The sequence below is a fragment of the Bos mutus genome, chromosome 29 (genome assembly GCF_027580195.1).
Source record: "Bos mutus isolate GX-2022 chromosome 29, NWIPB_WYAK_1.1, whole genome shotgun sequence".
NCBI lineage: Eukaryota > Metazoa > Chordata > Mammalia > Artiodactyla > Bovidae > Bos > Bos mutus.
The window spans coordinates 31,327,881-31,352,742 of NC_091645.1; the positions used below are offsets into that span (position 1 = coordinate 31,327,881).

The window sequence follows — 24,862 nt, forward strand, 5'->3', positions numbered from 1 at the left end:
TGCCTTTGCTGTTTGTTGTTTCACTCCTGAGTTGGCAAGGATGGGAGTTGTTGATTTACAATTAGGAGCAGCGTGCTTCTTCAAATATTAATATTAATAACGACGATGCTGAACACATGAAAAGGCCTTTTCATCTTCAAAGCACTTTGCAGACATTAACTCATTAGCGCTCTCTCCCCTCCGCTCAGAAACAACAGGTAAGGAAGAATCTCCAATCCCCCCGCCCCTGCCCGGCCCATGCCTGCGGAAGCAAAGAGGTTTCTCTTTAGATAAAAAGAAGGTGTTGCCGTCCAGACTTAACAGCTGTCGAAAGAGTCAGAGTGCCAGGCGTTTTACAAATCAAATGGAGCTGCCAGAGTTGCCATTTCAGAACCTGGATTTCCCGTTGTTTAACAAATATCTCTCTTTTCAGTTGCACAGGAATAGTATGAAGTAGGAGGGGAAATGGCCTTGTGATTTAAAAAAAAAAAAAACGTACCCGAAAGGTGATTAGGAAAACCTGCAATCAAATGCCTTGGTCTCGGTAACCTAGCATCTTTTGAACAGTTCGCCTACATGAAACGCAACTTTAAAAGGGGGTGATAGAGATGGTTTCATAACAGATGAAAAGCCCCAAACAAAATTATATTGCCAGATATAAACATCACCAATGGAAGGGGGTGGCCATCCACACCCCCCGCTGTGCGCAAAGCTGCCCAGGGATTCAAGCTCTACGAAATACCCACTTTGACTTTCAAACTCCTCCTGCCACAGGTACAGTCCAAAAGAAGATGTACAGTCCCTTGGAAAACTGAGTCACGAAACAGGGAAAAAAAAAAACACCAAAAAGCCTAGTCTGATTTGCAAGACTCAAACCTGTAACAATTTTCTCACAATGTAAGCAATTCATGAAGCTGATGAGCTTAAAAGAAAATTTTTCCAAAATTTCAGAAGTAAAACAATGGCACACTAGGAGTCAAAGAGAAAAAAAGAAATAAATGTCTACATGTAACTACAGCTTTATTTCTTTGGAAGCTCTCCAAGATGTGAAGAAAATTCAGTTTCTGACAAGTAATCGGCGAGTGTCTAAAATGTTCGTGATTTTGCTCTTATGAAACAGGAGAAAAGGAGAGACAGTCTTGATTTCAGACTATTCTAACAAGGTTAGGGAGTATTTTTGAAAATGGTTCTTAAGCAGTTGAATGAAAAATATAGAAAAATGTGAAAAGAGAAAGAGAATGCCGCTTGTATCCTGAAAGTCCCCATCAATTTACCGGGTAATTCCACCAAATACACACACACAAAAAGGAAAATGGACCGCAAAGTTTTAGGCAGAAACTCACACCGCACTCACTTACTACTTTGCCGGAGAGACTGTGAAGAATGGGTCCAGAGTGAGCTCCCTCAAAGTCTACGGTCTCTTCCCAACTACCTGCGGGAATCCTCTGCTCCGAGGCTAAAGAGGATGCAGGGACCATAATGTTCCTAATAGAGCGGCCTCCTTAAATTGGGGGGTGTGGTCAAGCCTAGAAAAGCTGGAAAAAAGGCAGTGTTCCACGGGCCCCTTACTCCACGAAGGCAGCCACTAGGATAGGCTCCGTGATCTGGAAGGAAACGCAAATCATATTACTTATTGAGAAAACTCCAGATCACACCTTAACTCATACCATTGGAATTGCCCTTCAATTAAAGGTAATTCAGCCACGGAGAGTAGCCTGGAGAGATGTGAACTAAAAAGAACTCCTGCAATGGGATAACTCTCAGCGTTTGCTCTAGCTTTAGATTTAGTCTCTACTGAATATGTGAATATTCATGACTCACATTTCTTGACTTTCTCAATGGAGACCCCATTTAACCTAGACCAGGGGTCAGGAGAGAGTTGTAAGGGTCAGGGCAGACTGGCAGAGAGCAGACTGTCTACCACCCCATCACCAGCTGAGCTTATCTCTAGGAACCAGGCTTTATCTCTAGTAACCTGATGTGAAATGTGATGTTTCCTAAGGAAATGAAAATAACTCTATGGAAGCCAGCAGACCAAATAGAGAATTGGGAATTCTGAAACTAAGCTAAGTTACCCTCCATATAAGAGTGGTTTTAGGTGATCTCTAAAATAGATTAGTTACAGTGACTCTGATTCCTAGTCCATGGTACAGGAATAAAAGGGCAGAAATACTGATATATTCCTCATTTAGAGAAAATCTAAACAGTGTGAAACTCTTCTTCTAGGTGAAAATACACAGATTCAGAAAAATATTACAATGTAATATCATTTCTCTGTTAGGATTATTTCATTACAGATTTTTTTTAAGTCAGTATTTGGCTGCGTAATTTAAGGCTTTTATCCTAAAAATTTCCATTTACTTTGAGGAATGGATGGGAGTTAAAATGTGCCATGGTTGACTCCTTGCCCTTTCTAAGGAAGACACAAATGCTCAAGTTTGAAAACTATGAAAGTATAGTAAATGTCCTTCCTAGGGCAACATTATCTTTATCCTTGTTGTACAAAGGCAGCAGTGCAATGAAGATGGTGTTGTCATGAAAACAAGATTTTTCTGCTTATCGTTTGCCTTTGCACATTCAGTGACTTAGAGGAGAGAAGAGATAGTGGAACTGGTTCAGCTTTAATAAATATCTGTGCTAGGCACTGTGATAGGCATGGGGGGAAACGTCAAGTTCACACTGGAGTGGGAAGACAGCCACATAAATTGATCACCTCAATCAAGTGTAACACATGCTATGAGAGCGTCTGTGAAGAGAGCGACAGAAGCTTCAGCCTGTGCCCTCAAGCTCCGTCAGCTCCAGCACACTGTATCAAAAGCCCATGTATCAAAAGCCCATGGCCAACTGAACCAGTCACAACCAATTATAATTGTATTCACTGTATTTGCAAGAGAGTTTTAAAAGAGAAAACAGTGTACAGAAGACCTGGATTCTTGCCTTATGTGGGTGTACAGTGTGATTTTTGAAGAGCTCTGGAGTCTGGCATTGTCTACACACAGTTCACATTAGACATCAACCCTTCAGAACCTAGGGCCATCCTCTGCCCTTGTGTATCAGGGTGGCCAAGAGCATAAGCTAGAAATCTAAAGAGCAGAAAATAAGCCTCACACCTGCTGAAGATGGCCTGGAGATGACCTAGGAGAGCAACAAGTGTTACCAAACAAGTGTTACAAACTGATGCTATAGCATCAGATGAATATATGCAGCAAAGGAGTGAAGGGAGACCCTTACCTTACCCCCTATGTAAAAGTTAACTCAAAGTGGATCAAAGACCTAAATAAAAGCTAAAACTATAAAATTATTAAAGGAAAACATAAATGGAAACTTGATGACATTGGGTTTGGTAATGATTTATTAGAATCACACCAAACGCACAGACAAAAAAAAAAAATGATAGACAAGTTGGACTTCAACAAAATTAAAAATGCTGGTATTGATACATAAAAGAACACCATTAACAAAGTGAAAAGGCAACCCACAGAATGAGAAAAAATTTTCAAATCCCTTACAATTTGGATTACAGAATATGTAAGGAACACTTGCAACACAATGACAATAAGAAATAACTCCATTAAAAAGTGAGCAGAGGACTTGAATAGATATTTTTCCAAATATACAAATGGCCAATAATCACTTGAAGAGATAGTTAACATCACCAGTCACTAAGGAAATGCAAATCAGAACCACAATGAGATACCATTTCACACCTATCAGTCAGTTGAGTCAGTTCCGGATGTGAAATTTGATATATTTCACACCTGTATCAAAAAAACAATAAAATAAATGACAAGTGTTGGTGACAAAGTAAAGAAATTGGAAGGGTTGTTCATTGCTGATGAGAATGTAAGATAGTACAGCCACTATGAAAAACAGTATGGTGGTTCCTTATAAAATAAAACACAGAATTGCCATTGGATCTAGAATTCTAACTCTAGGTATATACTCAAAAGAATTGAAAGCAGGGACTCAAACAGATATTTGTACACTGATATGCATGTCTAGTCAAGGCTATGGTTTTTCCAGTAGTCATGTATGGATGTGAGAGTTGGACTGTAAAGAAAGCTGAGCGCAGAAGAATTGATGCCTTTGAACTGTGGTGTTGGAGAAGACTCGTGAGAGTCCCTTGGACTGCAAGGAGATCCAACCAGTCCATTCTGAAGGAGATCAGCCCTGGGATTTCTTTGGAAGGAATGATGCTAAAGCTGAAACTCCAGTACTTTGGCCTCCTCATGCGAAGAGTTGACTCATTGGAAAAGACCCTGAGGCTGGGAGGGATTGGGGGCAGGAGGAGAAGGGGACGCCAGAGGATGAGACGGCTGGATGGCATCACTGACTTGATGCACATGAGTTTGGGTAAACGCTGGGAGTTGGTTCTGGACAGGGAGGCCTGATGTGCTGCGATTCATGGGGTCACAAAGAGTCGGACACGACTGAGCAACTGGACTGAACTGAACTGAACTGATGCACAGCAGGATTATTCACAATAGCCAAAATGTAGAAGCAACCCAAATGTCCTTTGACAGATGAATGGATAAACAAACTTTGGTCTACACAAACCATGGAATATTATTCAGCCTTGAAAGGAATAAAATTCTTCAACCTGCTACAACATGGATGAGCCTGGAGGACAGCATGCTAAATGAAATAAGACAGACACAAAAGCACAAACATGGTATGATTCCACTTACAAGAGGTATCTAAAATAATCAAATTCATAAAAACCAAAAGTAGAATAGAGGTTACCAGAGTCTGAGGGAAAGGGGGACTGGGGAGTTAGAGTTTAACGGAAACAGAATTTCCAATCAGGATGGTGAATCTGGACCTGGAAGATGAGGATAGTTAATGCCACCAAACTGTGCACTGAAAATGGTACATTTTAAATTATGTATATTTAACCAAAGAAAAAATACATTAATATATATACTATCCTGAAGGAAAAATGTATAGCATTAGGGTTAAGAAGGCCTCCACAGAGAAAAGGTGTTCTCTGCCACGTGGACGGTACAGGGCAAAGGTGAGTGACCCTCATAAGAAGAGGGTCTTGGCTCACAGGAGGAGCACAGCTCACCTTACACAGAGTTCCCAGCTTCATCATCAGTCCAAAGGGAGCCAATGACACCAGCCCAAATGCATGCACGAGATTGTCGAGATTACTGTATTATTGGATGATTATGGAAACAGTAAGCTGAAAAAGCAATATTGATTGTTCTTTTCCATGCTCTGCAATATTACATTCTACAAAGAAGGACCTTGGTTGAGATGATTATATGGTTTAAAATCTTTAAGAAAAAAATTAAAGCCCAGGACCTCGGGGACATGTATCCATTTTGGCTCCCCTGTGAAAGATTTATATTAAACGAATCATTTACTCAGAAGTGGACTCACAGACATAGAGAGCAGACTTGTGGTTTGCCAAGCTGAGCAGGAGGGATGGATCAGAGTTTGGGGTTAGCAAATGCAAGCTATTACATAGAGAGCAGATAAACAAGGTCCTCTGTATAGCACAGTGTGTGATGTGCTGACTCTCGATCTTGTTCGATTCTTTTGTGACCCCACAGACTGTAGCCCGTTAGGTTCCTCTGTCCATGGGATTTCCCAGGCAAGAATACTGGAGTGGGTTGTCATGCCTTCCTCCAGGGGATCTCCCCACCCCGGGAATCGAACCTGTGTCTCCTGTGTATCCTGCATTATAGGCAGAATCTTTACCCACTGAGCCACCTGGAAAGTCCATAAAGCACAGGGACCTATACTCAATATCTTGTGATAAACCATAATGGAAAAGAATATGAAAAATAATATATATATATTTTATAATTGAATCACTTTGCTGTACAGCAAAAATTAACACAACATTGCAAATCAACTATAAAGAAATAAATTGTTGGCTTCTTTGAAAGAGTATCTTCATACCCTAGTCTAAAAGATGATAGGTTCAATGTCATTTAGACACAGTTGGAATAGAGCCTGAATGAATCTAGAATAATTACCATCAAGCTCTTTACTGTTTTTACCGTGAAGAAATCTTTTTTCCTTTTCTCAGCATGACAAACTATACTGAAAGTTGAAAGTGAAAGTCACTCAGTCAAATTCCACTCTTTGCCACCCCAGGAATTATGCAGCCCATGGAATTCTCCAGGCCAGAATACTGGAGTGGGCAGCCTTTCCCTTCTCCAGGGGATCTTCCCAACCCAGGGATCGAAACCAGGTCTCCCACATTGCAGATGGATTCTTTACCAACTGAGCCACAAGGGAAGCCCAAGAATACTGGAGTGGGTAGCCTATCCCTTCTCCATTGGAACCCTGCAAGTTAGTATCTCCTAAGAGGAAAAATGTGGATTTAAATTCTGAGAAACTTAGACTTCCCAGGATGTTCAACCCTTCCACCATCAACCTTCCCACCCTCCCACTCCAACCCCTCAAATGCAGGAGCGCCCTTCAGAGTGACCTACTTCGATTCTTTTAAAAATTTTATACTGGAGCGTAGATGATTAGCAACATTGCGCTAGTTTCAGGTGAAGAGCAAAGTGATTCATATAGATGTATCTATTCTTTTTCAAGTTCTTTCCCCCTTTAGGTTGTTACAGAGTATTGAGCAGAGTTCCCAGTGCTATATTGTTGGTTATCTATTTTAAATATAGTGGTGTGTGCATGTCATATACAGTGATTCTTTATATCCATTATCAGCACATAAAAAGGAGTAAGTTCCGAATTGAACAATGGCGTTCAGTTTAATGAGAAACAAAATGAAATCGCCCTTTATTGCCTTCACATGTTATCTCTTCTTTCCTTCCAGCTCCCTTGGAAAAACTTTTGATGCTTCAGAAGGCTCCATATACGTAGGGAAGCAGTATCTAAATGAATCACGAAAACTGAGGAGGCGTAAAACCCAGAGACCTGTACAAGTGCAGTCGTCACCAAAGACGGAGGAGGCCGCAGACTCTAAGATGAAAGGGAAGCGAAGAGCAGAGAAGCCTTGTCTATTCACACCCCAGCTCTGGGACTCCTTATCCTGTACTCTGTAATGAATCGATCTCCTTTCCAGGATCAGACGCCAAGCCTTTGTCTTGCGCCAGACACATCAGCAGTGGCCCACGTACGTGTGAGCGCACATCTGGCTCCCAGGTGCGGGGCCTTCTGTGGGCCAGGGAGCCTATGGAGAGGCTGGGGTTCTTGGCAGAGTGATATGAGGGTGGGCTGCTCTATTAGGGCTTGAACCAGCTTTCTGTCATTTCCTAGCTCTCAACAAGGTACTTGACATTTTGGGGGTGGGAGAGGAGCCCCAGAGGGACACCCTGCAAAGTAGCTTAGATAAAGCTGTGGAACATGCTTCTCGTTCTGGTTCTCTTGGACCCACCAAACCTCCTTTAGATTCCGAACTCACAAAGAGCCAGCATGGACGGTTGCAGGATACACTAGAGCCCACTGGAAACCCATCTCTAACCACCTCCTTCTTTGACTCTTCCTTGCTCTGTAATTTTGTCACTCGGCCCCCATCCCCTTCTCCCTCAAATACCTTTACTTTTTCCCTCTGCCAATCGAACTCCTGCTGCTGCTAAGTCACTTCAGTCGTGTCCGACTCTGTGCAACCCCATAGACGGCAGCCCACTAGGCTCCTCTGTCCCTGGGATTCTCCAGGCAAGAATAATGGAGTGGGTTGCCATTTCCTTCTCCAATGCATGAAAGTGAAAAGTGAAAATGAAGTCGCTCAGACGTCCCCAACTCTTAGCGACACCAAGGACTGCAGCCTACCAGGCTCCTCTGTCCATGGGATTTTCCAGGCAAGCATACTGGAGTGGGGTGCCATTGCCTTCTCCGATCGAACTCCTACCAGGTCATTTTTAAGTCTGCTTTTAATCACAAAATTGGTATGTGGTCCTAACTTATTCACACATTACAGGACAGGATGAATTAAAACCTGAAATTCACCTAAAAGCCCTGCCCCCTTCCACCCAAACTCGTGCAGCCCTCTAGAATTGTTTCCTACCTCTTTTCTATGAGATTTTATCATAGGTATTTTCCCTCAGCGTGCTGTCAAGCACTTGGCAGTACATTCACTAGGGTCAGCTTTCTGTGTCGGCCCCATCTGAGCGACCTCATTCATTTCAGCAAGTCTTGACCCTTCATCATATTTCATCAGCTGCAACTTGAGTGCTTTTTCCTGTGTCTCCTCGATGCCCAGGCTTCTCTTCCTTCTCTTTCCCACAAAGGCATCATCTTGCTCGTATGTTGTCACAAGGTGCTATCAGATCAGATCAGATCAGATCAGTCACTCAGTCGTGCCCAACTCTTTGCGACCCCATGAATCGCAGCACACCAGGCCTCCCTGTCCTATGGATGCGCTCATCTCTCCTTCTTAGGTCCTCCTGCTTATCTCCCCAACTAGAATGTGATTCTGGGAGAACAGCCATTATCATATCATGTAAAGGGCCTCTTCAGCATACTCCCTCAACATAATGCACATTCATGTGGACTGGATGAGTGTATACAGTTACGGCTTGACAGGTCAAAATACAGTATGTGCAGGATGACATCATTTTTTTTTTTTTTTTTAAGGTCTAAATGTACAGATCACCTAAGTATTAAGTAGTCTTTTCTGGTGGCATGGGAGACTTTTTATTTTATTCATTATACATCTGTGTTTTCTGATTCTCATACAATATAATATCCTCTTCCATTCAGGTGAAGGAAGAAAGGGGATTTTATTTATAAATATGTAACTTAATTGGCCTAAGATGACAGGAAAACACAAACTCTGAGGTTCAGTTCATTTCAGTTCAGTCCCTCAGTCGTGTCTGACTATTTGCGACCCCATGGACTGCAGCATACCAGACTTCCCTGTCCATCACCAGTTCTGTGACTTTACTCAAACTCATGTGCATTGAGTTGGGGATGCCATCCAACCATCTCATCCTCTGTCGTCCCCTTCTGCTCCTGTCTTCACTCTTTCCCCGCATCAGGGTCTTTTCCAATGAGTCAGTTCTTCTCACCAGGTGGCCAAAGTATTGGAGTTTCAGCTTCGGCATTAGTCCTTACAATGAATATTCAGGACTGATTTTCTTTAGGATGGACTGGTTGGATCTCCTTGCAGTCCAAGGGACTCTCAAGAGTCTTCTCCAACACCACAGTTCAAAAGCATCAGTTCTTCAGTGCTCAGCTTTCTTTATAGTCCAACTCTCACATCCATACACGACCACTTGAAAAACCATAGCCTTGACTAGACGGACCTTTGTGGGCAAAGTAAGGTCTCTGCTTTTTAATATGCTGTCTGTGTTGGTCATAGCTTTTCTTCCAAGGAGCAAGCGTCTTTTAATTTCATGGCTGCAGTCACCATCTGCAGTGATTTTGGAGCCCCCCAAAATAAAGTCTGTCACTGTTTCCATTGTTTCCCCATCTATTTGCCATAAAGTGATGGGACCAAATGCCACAATCTTAGTTTTCTGAATGCTGAGATTTAAGCCAACTTTTTCACTCTCCTCTTTCACTTTCATCAAGAGGCTCTTTAGCTCTCCTTTGCTTTCTGCCATAAGGGTGGTGTCATCTGCATATCTGAGGTGATTGATATTTCGCCTGGCAATCTTGATTCCAGCTTGTGCTTCATCCAACCCAACATTTTGCATGATGTACTCTGCATATGTGAAAAGGCAAAATGATAGGATACTGAAAGAGGAACTCCCCAGGTTGGTAGGTACCCAATATGCTACTAGAGATCAGTGGAGAAATAACTCCAGAAAGAATGAAGGGATGGAGCCAAAGCAAAAACAATACCCAGTTGTGGATGTGACTGGTAATAGAAGCAAGGTCCGATGTGTAAAGAGCAATATTGCATAGGAACCTGGAATGTTAGGTCCATGAATCAAGGCAAATTGGAAGTGGTCAAACAGGAGATGGCAAGAGTGAACGTTGACATTCTAGGAATCAGTGAACTAAAATGGACTGGAATGGGTGAATTTAACTCAGATGACCATTATATCTACTACTGTGGGCAGGAATCCCTTAGAAGAAATGGAGCAGCCATCATGGCCAACAAAAGAGTCAGAAATGCAGTACTTGGATGCAATCTCAAAAATGACAGAATGATCTCTGTTCTTTTCCAAGGCAAACCATTCAATATCACAGTAATCCAAATCTATGCCAACCAATAACGCTGAAGAAGCTGAAGTTGAACGGTTCTGTGAAGACCTACAAGACCTTTTAGAACTAACACGCAAAAAAAGATGTCCTTCTCATTATAGGGGACTGGAATGCAAAAGTAGGAAGTCAAGAAACACCTGGGGTAACAGGCAAATTTGGCCTTGGAATACGGAATGAAGCAGGGCAAAGGCTAATAGAGTTTTGCAAAGAGAATGCACTGGTCATGGCAAATACCCTCTTCCAGCAACACAAGAGAAGATTCTACACATGGACATCACCAGATGGTCAACACCGAAATCAGACTGATTATATTCTTTGCAGCCAAAGATGGAGAAGCTCTACACAGTCAGCAAAAACAAGACCGGGAGCTGACTGTGGCTCTGATCATGAACTCCTTATTGCCAAATTCAGATTTAAATTGAAGAAAGTGGGGAAAACCACTAGACCATTCAGATATGACCTAAATCAAATCCCTTATGATTATACAGTGGAAGTGAGAAATAGATTTAAGGGACTAGATCTGATAAAGAGTCTGATGAACTATGGACTGAGATTCGTGACATTGAACAGGAGACAGGGATCAAGACCATCTCCATGGAAAAGAAATGCAAAAAAGCAAAATAGCTGTCCTGGGAGGCCTTAAAAATAGCTGTGAAAAGAAGAGAAGAGAAAAGCAAGGGAGAAAAGGAAAGATATAAACATCTGAATGCAGAGTTCCAAAGAATAGCAAGGAGAGATAAGAAAGCCTTCCTCAGCAATCAATGCAAAGAAGTAGAGGAAAACAACAGAATGGGAAAGACTAGAGATCTCTTCAAGAAAATTAGAGATACCTAGGGAACATTTCATGCAAAGATGAGCTCAATTAAAGGACAGAAATAGTATGGAACTAACAAAAACAGAAGATATTAAGAAGAGGTGGCAAGAATACACAGAAGAACTGTACAAAAAAGATCTTCACAACCAAGATAATCATGATGATGTGATCACTCACCTAGAGCCAGACATCCTGGAATGTGAAGTCAAGTGGGCCTTAGAAAGCATCACTATGAACAAAGCTAGTGGAGGTGATGGAATTCCAGTTGAGGTATTTCAAATCCTGGAAGATGATGCTGTGAAAGTGCTGCACTCAATATGCCAGCAAATTTGGAAAACTCAGCAGTGGCCACAGGACTGGAAAAAGTCACTTTTCATTCCAATCCCAAAAAAGGTAATGCCAAAGAATGCTCAAACTACCACACAATTGCACTCATCTCACATGCTAGCAAAGTAATGCTCAAAATTCTCCAAGCCAGGCTGCAGCAATATGTGAACCATGAACTTCCAGATGTTCAAACTGGTTTTAGAAAAGGCAGAGGAACCAGAGATCAAATTGCCAACATCCGCTGGATCATGGAAAAGGCAAGAGAGTTCCAGAAAAACATCTATTTCTGCTTTAGTGACTATGCCAAAGCCTTTGACTGTGTGGATCACAATAAACTGTAGAAAATTCTGAAAGAGATGGGAATACCAGACCACCTGACCTGCCTCTTGAGAAACCTGTATGCAGGTCAGGAAGCAACAGTTAGAACTGGATATGGAACAACAGACTGGTTCCAAATAGGAAAAGGAATATGTCAAGGCTATATATTGTCACCCTACTTATTTAACTTATATGCAGAGTACATCATGAGAAACACTGGGCTGAAAGAAGCACAAGCTGGAATCAAGACTGCCAGGCGAAATATCAATCACCTCAGATATGCAAATGACACCACCCTTACGGCAGAAAGCAAAGGAGAGCTAAAGAGCCTCTTGATGAAAGTGAAAGAGGAGAGTGAAAAAGTTGGCTTAAACCTCAGCATTCAGAAAACTAAGATCGTGGCATCTGGTCCCATCACTTCATGGGAAATAGATGGGGAAACAGTGTCAGACTTTATTTTTGGGGGCTCCAAAATCACTGCAGATGGTGATTGCAGCCATGAAATTAAAAGATGCTTGCTCCTTGGAAAGAAAGTTATGACTAACCTGGATAGCATATTCAAAAGCAGAGATATTACTTTGCCAACAAAGGTCCATCTAGTCAAGGCTATGGTTTTTCCAGTGGTCATGTATGGATGTGAGAATTGGACTGTGAAGAAAGCTGAGCGCCGAAGAATTGATGCTTTTGAACTGTGGTGTTGGAGAAGACTTGAGAGTCCCTTAGACTGCAAGGAGATCCAACCAGTCCATTCTGAAGGAGATCAGCCCTGGGTGTTCTTTGGAAGGAATGATGCTAAAACTGAAACTCCAGTACTTTGGCCACCTCATGCGAAGAGTTGACTCATTGGAAAAGACTCTGATGCTGGGAGGGATTGGGGGCAGGAGGAGAAGGGGACGACAGAGGATAAGATGGTTGGATGGCATCACTGACTCGATGGACATGAGTCTGAGTGATCTCTGGGAATTGGTGATGGACAGGGAGGCCTGGCATGCTGCAATTCATGGGTTGCAAAGAGTCGGACACGACTGAGCTACTGAACTGAACTGAACTCTGCATATAAGTTAAGTAGCAGGGTCACAATATACAGCCTTGAGGTACTCCTTTCCCAATTTGGAACAAGTCTATTGTGCCTGTCCAGTTCTAACTGTTGCTTCTTGACCTACATACACATTTCTCAGGAGGCAGGTAAGATGGTCTGGTATTCCCATCTCTTGAAGACTCTGAGGTTGAATCCCAGCCCTGCTTCCTTCTGTGTTACCCTGGGCATTTCATGAAAATTTTCTGGTCTGTTTTCCTCGTATGGAAAATGAGGACAGTGATGCGTGCATCTCAGGGTAATGAGTGCTCAGGATTGTTCGTACTCAATAAATATTTTATTAAAGAATTTTATTTATTTATTTATCACTGTGCTGGGTCTTGCTGCTGCATGGGCTTTTCTCTGGTTGCAGAGAGCAGGGGCTACTCTCTAGGGGCAGGGTCTGGGGTTCTCATTGTGATGGTGTCTCTTGTAGTGGAACTCGGGCTCTGGGCATGCGAGCTTCAGCAGTTGCTGTGGGTGGGCTCACTAGTTGTGGCTTTTGGGCTCTAGAGCACAGGCTCATTCGGGCTCACAGGCTCAGTTGCTCCGTGGTAGCATGTGGGCTCTTTAGGGAACAGGGATTGAACCTGCGTCTCCAGCATTGGCAGATGGATTCTTCACCACTGAGCCACCAGGGAAGCCCTGTACTCAATATTTTTTACACGTTTATGTGTTTGTTTTTAATTGGAGGATAATTGCTTTAAAATGTTATATTGTGGTCTTATTGTTCAGTCTGACTCTGTGTGACCCCATGGGCTGCAGTATGCCAGGATTCCTTGTCCTTCCCTGTCTCCCTTAGTTTACTCAAACTCATGTCCATTGAGTCAGTGATGGTATCTAACCATCTCATCCTCTGTCATCCCCTTCTCCTCCTGCCTTCAATATTTCCCAGCTTCAGAGTCTTTTCCAATGAGTCAGCTCTTCGCATCAAGGGCCAAAACACTGGAGCTTCAGCATCAGTCCTTTCAGTGACTTAGGATTGACTGGTTTGATCTCCTTGCTGTCCAAGGGTCTCTCAAGAGTCTTCTCCAGCGCGGCAATTCACAAGCAACAATTCTTTGGCTTTCAGCCTTCTTTATGGTACTCAACAAATATTAACCATCAACAGCATGGCCAGAGCTAGACTCACAGCTACTATTTCCCAGCCCAGCACCATCCTCCCTACACTCCACGAACCCTCAGAGAGTAGTCCAGGGGCTGATTGCCCCTCCTGGCTGCAGTGCTGCCTGCTGATCAGGAAGAAAGAGACTGACGCAGCCGCCAGCAGTGCAACAAGATGCCTGCTGAGAGAGGAGGAGTCCTCCTGAGTTTGTAGAAGCAGCAGCTGCAGCTTGGTGAGTCACACCAAGTAACATGACTGCATTAACGTGTCCCTTTGAAACTGCACTGATTACAGATGGAGGCCAGTCTTGGAGTCGGACCTACCTCCCAAAGACTATAGCAAGGTATCCTCTGAAGCTTCCAATCACATTTTCTAGTCTTGATTTAGAAGGCAAACCAATGTCTTTCTTTCTTTTTTTTTAATTGAATGAAGGATTCTTTGAATTCTATAGTATTTTATAATTTTCAAAAGTTTCACACACAAGATTTCATATAATCCCATAATAACACTAACACACTAATTTGAAAAGATACATGAACCCATTCATAGCAGCCTTATTTACAGTTATCAAGACATGGAAGCAACCTAAGCCAGTATCAATTGCTCAGACAAGATAGGCTTCCTTGAACCAGACCATCATGATCTACTATTCTAGAAGCCATAAGATCGTGAGCTGGGAAGAGTCTTTAGGGATTTTGTAGCTTCATTGACTTTTTAGATAAGCAGACAGAATCAGAGAGATCAACCTCTTGGTTAAGAGAATGTTAATAGGTAAATTTACCATACATCTTCAAAGCTAAATGATTAGCCTGTCTGTAGGAACCATTGTCAGTTGCGTATGAAGTTATCTTGGGTGAGTTGAAGTCTGTGTTTGCAGCTGGAGGAACCAGGACTGAAGGAGCAAAATTCAGATTAATTGAACTGTTGATGGATTAATTCTCTCATTTTCACATCGAGTGCCTGGGGATTCAGTTGATAGCTCAGCCCCCAGTAAGCCAGGAAGAGGAAAGAGCGATCCAGATACCACAAAAGATCATCATGAATTTTGCTGTTTCAAAACATACTTAGGACCAAAAGTCCAATAACCACAGTCAGCCACAGCCATAAAGGCATTGAGAGATTTATGGGAAGCAACATCATCAGTGGGTAATGCACTCTTTATTTTGGCCAGGTGCTCATGAATGATTAGCAGTAGACTTGTTTGTTTTTGAGCTTTTTGGAATATCATTTCAATCAAATGCCAGGATTGCTGCTGACATGTTTATCCTGGATACTTCCCTTTCTTCCTCAATATAGCCAAGATGGTCCCTGAACTCAGAGACCAAAGAGACAAGCTAGGAAGACGCAGATGTCCCAGACATTCATCTACATCTGGTTTCGACCTGAATTCTACCTCTGCAAAGAGACTTTCTCTGAACACCCCTGTCTCTGCTCTCACTGGACTATGTCATCTCGTTATGTTTTAATAGTACATGACTTTCTCTTTTGTAGCATAAATTATACTGTAATTATTTGCATAATGTCCATCTCCTTTGTTTATTGTAAAATCATAGGGGCAAGAAATGGATCAACCTCATTCACCATTGTCCCTGTAACTCATATCATTGTCCCAGAAAACTGAAGACTATGTGAGTATCTGTTGGGGGTGATGAATGAGTGGATAGATGGATGGATGAATGAGTGGATGAACAGAAGGAATAACAAGTGGATGAATGAATGACCAGATGGATGGATGGATGAACAGATGGATAGATGGACATTTGAATGTTGGCTCTATATTATCTAATTAACTCATAATTTCTTAACTTGGTTCTTTGACCTTTAATCTTTCTCCCATTGCTCCTGCTGTTGTCACATAACATGATATCAAATTCTGGCACTCAACTCTCTCTAGAGTACACATCACACCACTGTTCCAACATGAACTTTTTTTTTTTCAATCAACCCCAAAATAAGCATGTCAGAAGAATAATTTATCATTTACATAGCACAACGCGAAAAACTGACAATTAACCAGAAGATTCGGGCTGTGTAAACAGAGAGAATGAGTCACCACTTTGCGCCAGATTTCTTTCTGTCTGTTATCTGGGTAATTCAGTCTACAGCTGGTGTGTTTTTCCCTTACCACTTGAGTAGTTGCCACAATGCATCTTTCATCTTATTTTTCCTTAAGGATAAGCAAAATGGAAGCAATTGACTTGTGATTGCTGGACTGAGAATCTAGAGTTGGGATTTTTTTTTTCACTCCTAATTTGTTTTCTAAGAGTTACAGGTCTGAAAAATTTCTGAAATATCTTACTCATTCTTTTTTTTTTAATTTTATTTTATTTTTAAACTTTACATAATTGTATTAGTTTTGCCAAATATCAAAATGAATCCGCCACAGGTATACATGTGTTCCCCATCCTGAACCCTCCTTCCTCCTCCCTCCCCATACCATCCCTCTGGGTCGTCCCAGTGCACTAGCCCCAAGCATCCAGTATCGTGCATCGAACCTGGACTGGCGACTCGTTTCATACATGATATTTTACATGTTTCAACGCCATTCTCCCAAATCTTCCCACCTTCTCCCTCTCCCACAGAGTCCATAAGACTGTTCTATACATTAGTGTCTCTTTTGCTGTCTCGTACACAGGGTTATTGTTACCATCTTTCTAAATTCCATATATATTCTTATCCATGGTTATTGGCCGCAGAAAACTCCTCACAGCATAGAGGTGTGTAGAAATGGGATCTCAGTACTAATTTGGAATGGGGCCAGCATGATGAATGGAAAGAAACATTTTGGTTGACAATCCAGTATTCTAACTCCCCAATAAGCACACTAACTAGTTACTTACAGCACCAATTGTGTTTTCAAAGAGGCAATGAAGGAAATCACAAAAGCTTAAACTCAGCCTTTGCACCACCGGAGAGCGGAAGAGCAAAGACGCTGACCTTGCCCCAGGGAGAGAGACGCTTGTGAGCAGAGAGAATCAGACTCATTATCTAACGAAACTGAACTCCCAATTAGGGCTGTTTCTTTCAATGTGCTTCACAGTCCATCCTTGGTCAGAGTACAGCAGGATACAGTCCACCACTCTTTATCTTATTTTTGTGGCATTTCAAAAGTGAGTTTTTAGAAATTCTGGCTCTGCAGATAACAGATACTTCCAAAGAGGTCCAAAAGAAACCAAAAATAAATAAAAGTGAAAAGGGCATTGTTGCTTCTAACTTAGAGTAGGGCAAAATCCTGCGATGGGTCAGAGGTGCAGAAGGGCTGGTGCTTGTCCAGACAGTAGAGGTCAGCTCTCTAGTCTCGCAAAATCCAAGGAAGCTAAAAGAATTTATATTGAAGTTATACTCTTAAATCATGCTCCAAGATTCACATTCAAGGACTTTAACCTTGACTCCAAGAACATTCTTCCTTCTATCTCCTTTTCCAAGTACTTATTATCCTTTTTAATCCAAAAGTAATCCGTGTGTGTTGGTTAAAAATTGAGAAATATGGAAAAAATAAAAACAGATTAAATTTATCTATAATCACCCCCCCAATCCAGAGATAGTAATAACATTTCCATGGATAACTTCTTTCCTGTCTTTCTATGTACATAGGTATTTTTATTTTATATAATATATATAATATAATATATAATATATTATATATAATATATATAATATAATATATATTATATTATATTATATATATAATATAATATATAATATAAAATAAAAATTAATAGATATTAAACATGGTATTTTAGCCTATTTTTTCTTAATTTATAAATCCTAAACCTACTTTTCATGCCAATAAACGATTGCCCTTACAGTATTTTATCTGGTACGCTCACACGTATTCCTAAAAACATCTAGAAATTTAGTATAAGATTGAGCCTTCATTTTATTCTGACTCTTTAAGCAATGAGAAGAATCATAAGACATGGATTCAATTCCTAGTTCCACTAAGTAGTTGTGTGTTTGGAGGAAAGTTCTCTGGGCACTGGTTTTTTAATCCATGAGATAAGATTATATAGTTAATTTCTAGAAAGTCCCAGGAGAGGACTTCCGATACAAAAGTCATAAAACAGACTGTTTAACTGCTCCTCATTGCCTATTATGGACACTCCAGATGAGAGGGGTTTCCCCTTTCCCTTCATTCTGTGATTTGCTTTTCCTTTATTTTTCCATTTCCTTTCCCCTGAAAAAATGAAATGTGATGCCTTTGATCAGCTCACCAGAAGATGGGTGGCTGGCCTCTTCCCAGCTTCTGCAAACTCAGCACCAGTATCCCGCTGTGAGGTACAAGATCTGTTTTGAGCCCCAAGCTTAACGCAGGTACTTCCATGTGTATACTGGGGGCTCATCTGAGCTCTGAGCCCCTGGGGTAGAAACTGACTCCCAGAGCTTGAAGTCTTTGCTTTCTTGAAGACTCCAGCCAGAGAGAAACTATGAGAAAATGTTAAAGACACATTCATTTTCTTTGGACCAGAAACAGAAACATAAGTATCTTCCTCTTTTAAAGGAGCCAGTAAAGATTCTGTGTTTCACATCCAAAGGAAGCAAGGAAGAGACAATGTTTTCCACTGTAGATGAAGATGGATGGGGGATCTGATTCACCAGTAATTTGGAATTCAAAGGAATCCTGAGGTCTGATAACAGAGGTTCACAGTTGTCCCCGGTTTTCTGAGTTCCACATACGATCCTGCAGTACTGAGTTCTTAAGGTGTTTCTCATGCCCGTGGCCTGAAAGAAAGGACATCCCTCTTTGCTTCCCTACCCTTCGGATCTAACCAAGCTGCTCATGGAGCTGGCCCAAGACCAACGAAGATCAAGAGATGGAATACAAACTTGAGTTTTATCTCTGCCTATTTTCTGGAGCCTGTCAATTTGGGTATCTCAAGAAGAGCCAAGCATCTCATCAGAGAGCCTTTGCAGCACATCTAGAGAAGATATGATGGAGCTTCTGATGTTTTGCTTTTATCGCGAATGCCATTGACCCCAGAGACTTGAGATTCTGGTATGAAATAGGAGCAGAGCAAGGAATAGCCCTGGTGCATTGCATATCTCAGGAGGCACTGGTATTCCTGCATATCAGCAAGCAGGATTCCAAAGCGTGGAGGCATCAGATCACTGAGCACCCTCTGAGATATTTCCTTCTTGATTCCTCTCCCATCCTCGTCCTTGATACTAAACATATCAATAATCTTCACGGAACCAGACATCTCTCCTTGCTGTTGCCTACGCTCCTAGCAGGTCCTTTCTCATTGAGATGTTGAAAAATAAAATGAGATAATAGAGAAAATGCTTTGAAAGTGAAATGCTTTGCATATGAAAGGGACTGGATATTTTGTTTGTGATAGCTCCGATGAATCCTCCCTTGTCTCCCTGTTGCAGACTGTCATAATATTTCATTGTGGGAATTGAAATTGCCTCATAATAGACAAGTGTCATAGAACTTGAATCTGTAGATAAATATTACAGAGAAGCATATTTCAGATCAAAATGATGGAGTGCTTTTGAGTGTTTGGAGAGCTTTTAAAGATGTGGAGCCATTCAAATGAGAAATGAGAGCCTGGAAAAGCTTTGGATTTGGAGGGCCAGCCAGCAGGGAGGCTGTAGAGACGTTTCTTCCACAGGGCTAGATGATAGCCAGGGTTCCATCCAACTCTAAGAATCTGTAATTCCACTATTTTTGATGAGCTCTAGTGCTATTTTGAAATATATAAAGGGCTGTCATGTGTAAGAGGAAATAGCTCATTTCAAATGTATCAAACCAGGCCCTGTTGATAGAATTTATAGGAAGATGAACTTTCACACCGCAGAGGAACAGCATTCAAACATTTGGATATGCTACACAATTAATTGTTTCAAAGTCAAGTAGATGTGAAGATCCAACTTGTTGGAAAAGACCCTGATGCTGGGAGAGATTGAGGGCAGGAGGAGAAGGGGGTGGCAGAGGATGAGATGGTGAGATGGCATCACCGACTCTATGGACATGGGTTTGAGCAAGCTCTGGGAGGTGGTGAAGGACAGGGAAGCCTGGCGTGCTGTAATCCATGGGGTGGCAAAGAGTCAGACATGACTGACAGCTGAACAACAACAGCAACGAGTAGATGTAACTGTGGGAGATTAAGGTGACCAAAGCTGCCCTGCCCGTGTTAGACCACAAACTCCTGACATTTAATCCAGCTCCAGTTTTTCTATTTCATATGTCTCCTCCAATCCAAGGCCACACACACTGTATTTTAAAAATCAAAAGAAAGCCATGTGTAGTGACCATTTGCTTAGAGTCCTCCTCTGGTCCTGCTACCTTGTAACTCCTTTTCTTAGGCTTCCTTTTTTGGGAGAAAAATAAAGGTAATTAGCTTGTGTTACTCTTAGATCTATAGAATTAAATTGAATTGAATAAAAATTCTTGATGGGAATGTTGTATTTGTTGTTGGGTATCGCGTATGGTTGCTGCCATTCAGAATGCTCTCCTCTGCCTTCCCCTTAGCAAAATCTTATTCAGTCTTCATCTCCTCTCCTCTCTAAATCTATCCTGACAGATTTACCCTTTCACCAGTAACATCACTACAGGATCAGGTATTCACATTTCCGGTTACCTTGTCCATAAAGCCAATAAGTATTTGCTGCCTCGTGTCAGTTGCTTGGTTGTGTCCGACTCTTTGTGACCTCATGGACTGTCACTGTCACAGCTGCCAGGCTCCTCTGTCCATAGGATTTCCCAGGAAAGAATACTGGAGTGGGTAGCCATTCCCTTCTCCAGAGGATCTTCACAGGGACCGAACCCGGGTCTCTCACAGTGCAGGCAGATTCTTTGCCATCTGAGCCACCAGGGAAGCCCCTTACATATTGGCTGCTTGTTTACACTTAGGGCTCATTTATCTTTGGATCTCCAGCATCTCACTTAGTGCCTGGCCCTTAGGAGCTTCTCAGTATACCTGCATTTGGTTGAAAACATGCATAGGTTTTTCATTTATTTTAGAGCCTAGGAAATTAGTTGCGAATCCTCTGACAGCCTTCAATGCAACAAAACATGAGTACAAACTTTTAGATATGTTTATGAATCCTCCAAATGCCTTTCTGGGCTAAGATAGAAAGGGATTAGAGAGCAAGGAATGTTTACTGCGAGGCATTTGCACTTGCTTTTTTGGCTGCAGTTGCATGAAGTTCCCTTCCTTGCTTCACATATATCACATGAAGATGGCTCTTCAGTGGAGTTCTTGCTCGGCTCTTCTATAAAACAAAACCACCCATTCCAGCTCTCAGTACTCCTTATCTACCTTCATCTGCTTTCATTTTTTTCCATAGTAATTTCTATCTAATGCACTGTGTATCTACTTGTTTGTTTCTTCTTTGCCTCCTCTCTCATCAAAAGGGAAGATACTTTGCAAGTTTTGTTCATTGTTCTACTCCCTAGAAGAATGCCTGGCATGCACCAAAGGTTCAACAAACATTTACTAGACAAGTAAATGATCAGTGAATGAATAAATGAATTGTTTAAAATGAGAGAAACATAGGAGTGCTAATTTCCTTCTTTCATATGGCATAAGGTCATCAGTTCAGTTCAGTTTGGTCTCTCAGTCGTGTCCGACTTTTTGCAAACCCATGAATCGCAGCATGCCAGGCCTCCCTGTCCATCACCAACTCCCGGAGTTCACTCAAACTCACGTCCATCAAGTCGGTGATGCCATCCAGCCATCTCACCCTCTGTTGTCCCCTTCTCCTCCTGCCCCCAATCCCTCCCAGCATCAGAGTCTTTTCCAATGAGTCAACTCTTCCCATGAGGTGGCCGTAGTATTGGAGTTTCAGTCTCAGCATCAGTCCCTTCAATGAACACCCAGGACTGGTCTCCTTTAGGATGGACTGGTTGGATCTCCTTGCAGTCCAAGGGACTCTCAAGAGTCTTCTCCAATACCACAGTTCAAAAGCATCAATTCTTCAGCACTCAGCTTTCTTCACAGTCCAACTCTCACATCCACACATGACCACTGGAAAAACCATAGCCTTGACTAGACGGACCTTTGTTGGCAAAGTAATATCTCTGCATTTTAGTATGCTATCTAGGTTGGTCATGGAGAAGGCAATGGCAACCCACTCCAGTATTCTTGCCTGGAGAATCCCATGGGCAGAGGAGCCTGGTAGGCTGCAGTTCATGGGGTCACGAAGAGTTGGACACGACTGAGCGACTTCACTTTCACTTTTCACTTTCATGCATTGGAGAAGGAAATGGCAACCCACTCCAGTGTTCTTGCCTGGAGAACCCAGGGACAGGGGAGCCTGGTGGGCTGTCATCTCTGGGGTCGCACAGAGTCGGACACGACTGAAGCAACTTAGCAGCAGCAGCAGGTTGGTCATAACTTTGCTTCCAAGGAGTAAGCATCTTTTAATTTCATGGCTGCAGTCACCATCTACAGTGATTTTGGAGCCCCCAAAAATAAAGTCTGACACTGCTTCCACTGTTTCCCCATCTATTTCCCATGAAGTGATGGGACCAGATGCCATGATCTTCGTTTTCTGAATGTTGAGCTTTAAGCCAACTTTTTCACTCTCCTCCTTCACTTTCATCAAAAAGCTTTTTAGTTCCTCTTCACTTTCTGCCATAAGGGTGGTGTCGTCTGCATGTCTGAGGTGATTGATGTTTCTCCCGGCAATCTTGATTCCAGCTTGTACTTCCTCCAGCTCAACGTTTCTCATTATGTACTCTGCATATAAGTTAAATAAGCAGGGTGACAACATACAGCCTTGATGTACTCCTTTTCCTATTTGGAACCAGTCTGTTGTTCCATGTTCAGTTCTAACTGTTGCTTCCTGACATGCATATAGGTTTCCCAAGAGGCAGGTCAGATGGTCTGGTATTCCCATCTCTTTCAGAATTTTCTACAGTTTATTGTGATCCACCAAGGCTTTGGCATAGTCACTAAAGCAGAAATAGATGTTTTTCTGGAACTCTCTTGCTTTTTCCATGATCCAGCGGATGTTGGCAATTTGATCTCTGGTTCCTCTGCCTTTTCTAAAACCAGCTTGAACATCTGGAAGTTCACGATTCACATATTGCTGAAGCCTGGCTTGGAGAATTTTGAGCATTGCTTTACATAAGGTCATAGATGTTGTCTAAAGATGATGAATCAAGGAATTAAAAGTTGAGGTATATTATTCAAAGTTATAACGATAACTGAAAGAAAATAAAACCCTAAAACATTTAAGCATTGGGAAACTGATGGGGTTGGGTGTAGTGTAAGTGAGTGACATATTTGGTTTTATATTGATGGTCAACTGGTATTTTTAAAGTGATTAAGCCAAGAAATAGCAGTAGAAGAGTATTCCATGTAATATGGAATTAGCTAGCAAAAAGCTGAAAATATGCATAGTTGTTACCGCTATGGGGTGTGACTGGCTGTGGGATGAGACTATGGACTCTCACATTATATTTCCTAATATTTTGTTAAGTCGGACTTTTCAGTATCACATGAATATATTATTTTTATACTTAAAACAGAAACAACAACAACAACAAAAAACCCTCTGACTTTTAAAAGATAAGACCATTTGTACTGGGAGATGCTGGCCTGTAACCATGTCCCTTATGACATTTGGTGTGTCAGGATGAGAAAAATCTCTTACCAAGAAAATTCTAAAACTAAAATTTGCTTTATTTCTCTCTAACTTGGTGTTTAAGGAAGTTATGAGGACCTTTGAAGGACTGTAGAATTTGGAATGAAAAGAAACAATAATCCTAGAAAAATCTTTTAACACATTTATATGCCTCCATCTTCTAACTCTTCAATAGTGACTTTGCCCATAACATTCTACTCCTTTATTCAGGGTTCCAAGGAGATGAGATGTGCAAACTCTAAGCTATAGGAAACCCTGACAGCATTTTTCTCACTCTATGAACCAGAAACTGTGGAGAAGAAAAGGCTAGTTCTCTTGAATTTCAGATATGCAAATGAATGTGCCAACCTTTGTTTACAGGTTGTTGTTGTTGTTCAGTCACTAAGTTGTGTCCAACCTTTTGCAACCCCAAGGACTGCAGCACGCCAGGCTCTCCTGTCCTCCAATGTCTCCCAGAGTTTGCTCAAACTCATCGTCCATTGAGTTGGTGATGCTATCTAACCATCTCATCCTCTGCAGCCCCCTTCTTTTGCCTTCAATCTTTCCCAGCATCAGGATCTTTCCCAAAGATTTGGCTCTTCACATCAGGTGGCCAAAGTACTGGAGCTTCAGCAACAGTCTTTCCGGTGAATATTCAGGGTTGATTTCCTTTGAGGTTGACTGGTTTGATCTCCTTGCAATCCAAGGAACTCTCAAGGGTCTTCTCCAGCACCACAGTTGGAAAGCATCAGTTCTTTGACAGTCAACCTTCTTTTGGGTCTAACTCTCACATCCACACATGGCTACTGGAAAAACCGTAGCTTTGTTTAAAGGATTCGGTATGATTTCAGAGTCATCAGCCCCAAAGATCTTACTGCATGAAGATCTTCTGAAGAAGGTATTGACGTACTGAACGTGCTACAGCCACCCACGCTATTCAGAGTACACCTGGGAAACAAGCGGCGGGGAGGGGAGTGGACGGGAGACAGGTTCACAGGAGCCTGCAGCCAGCCTCATTCTCTTTTCCTAAAGACTCTGGGTAGTCTTTCTTAAAGACTTTGTTAAAGACTGTTCTTTCTTAAAGACTCATTCTAGTGCCCTGGGCTCTAAAAGACGTAAAGTTGCCCTTTAAGACCTCTCCCCCACTCTTCTAAACAAAAGACTGTCCGGTTCCCCTCCCTGGATTGATGGCCATTCCACGGGGGTGTGCTGGGCTGGGCTGGGCAAGAAATATGCAGAAAATAGAAAAAAAAAAAAAAGATTTCTGCAAATCCTCATCGCAGAAGCCTACATTCCCAGTTGCCTGCATTTATATTAAGGGGGAAATTACAAATAAGGCAGTCAATGAGTTAGTATGAATCAGATCTTTGTTCCTTGGCAAACCCTGCCTGGAACCCTGAGTGCAAGCTTCTCATTGACTTGCAGCATTGATTTTTATAGAAAATGGCTTTGAAATGTTCCTGACACCCATCTCCTCCCACCAGGCCATAAAGTGTAAGAGAAGGTGACTCCACGGCTGAATCCCCTTTGGTCAGGT

At 42.0% G+C, this 24,862-nt stretch overlaps 1 protein-coding gene across 3 annotated transcripts in view; it reads right to left on the bottom strand.

Moving 5' to 3' along the window:
- The window catches only part of ETS1 (ETS proto-oncogene 1, transcription factor), a 138,944-nt gene extending 137,517 nt beyond the window's left edge, over positions 1–1,427 (bottom strand). The window contains exon 1 of one of the 3 annotated variants that reach the window (XM_070365203.1): positions 1,334–1,427. The gene's annotated coding sequence lies outside the window, so the exon portion shown is untranslated. The remainder of the gene's footprint in view (positions 1–1,333) is intronic. The other 2 variants (XM_070365205.1, XM_070365202.1) reach the window with 2 other exon arrangements.
- Positions 1,428–24,862: the final 23,435 nt, after the last annotated feature.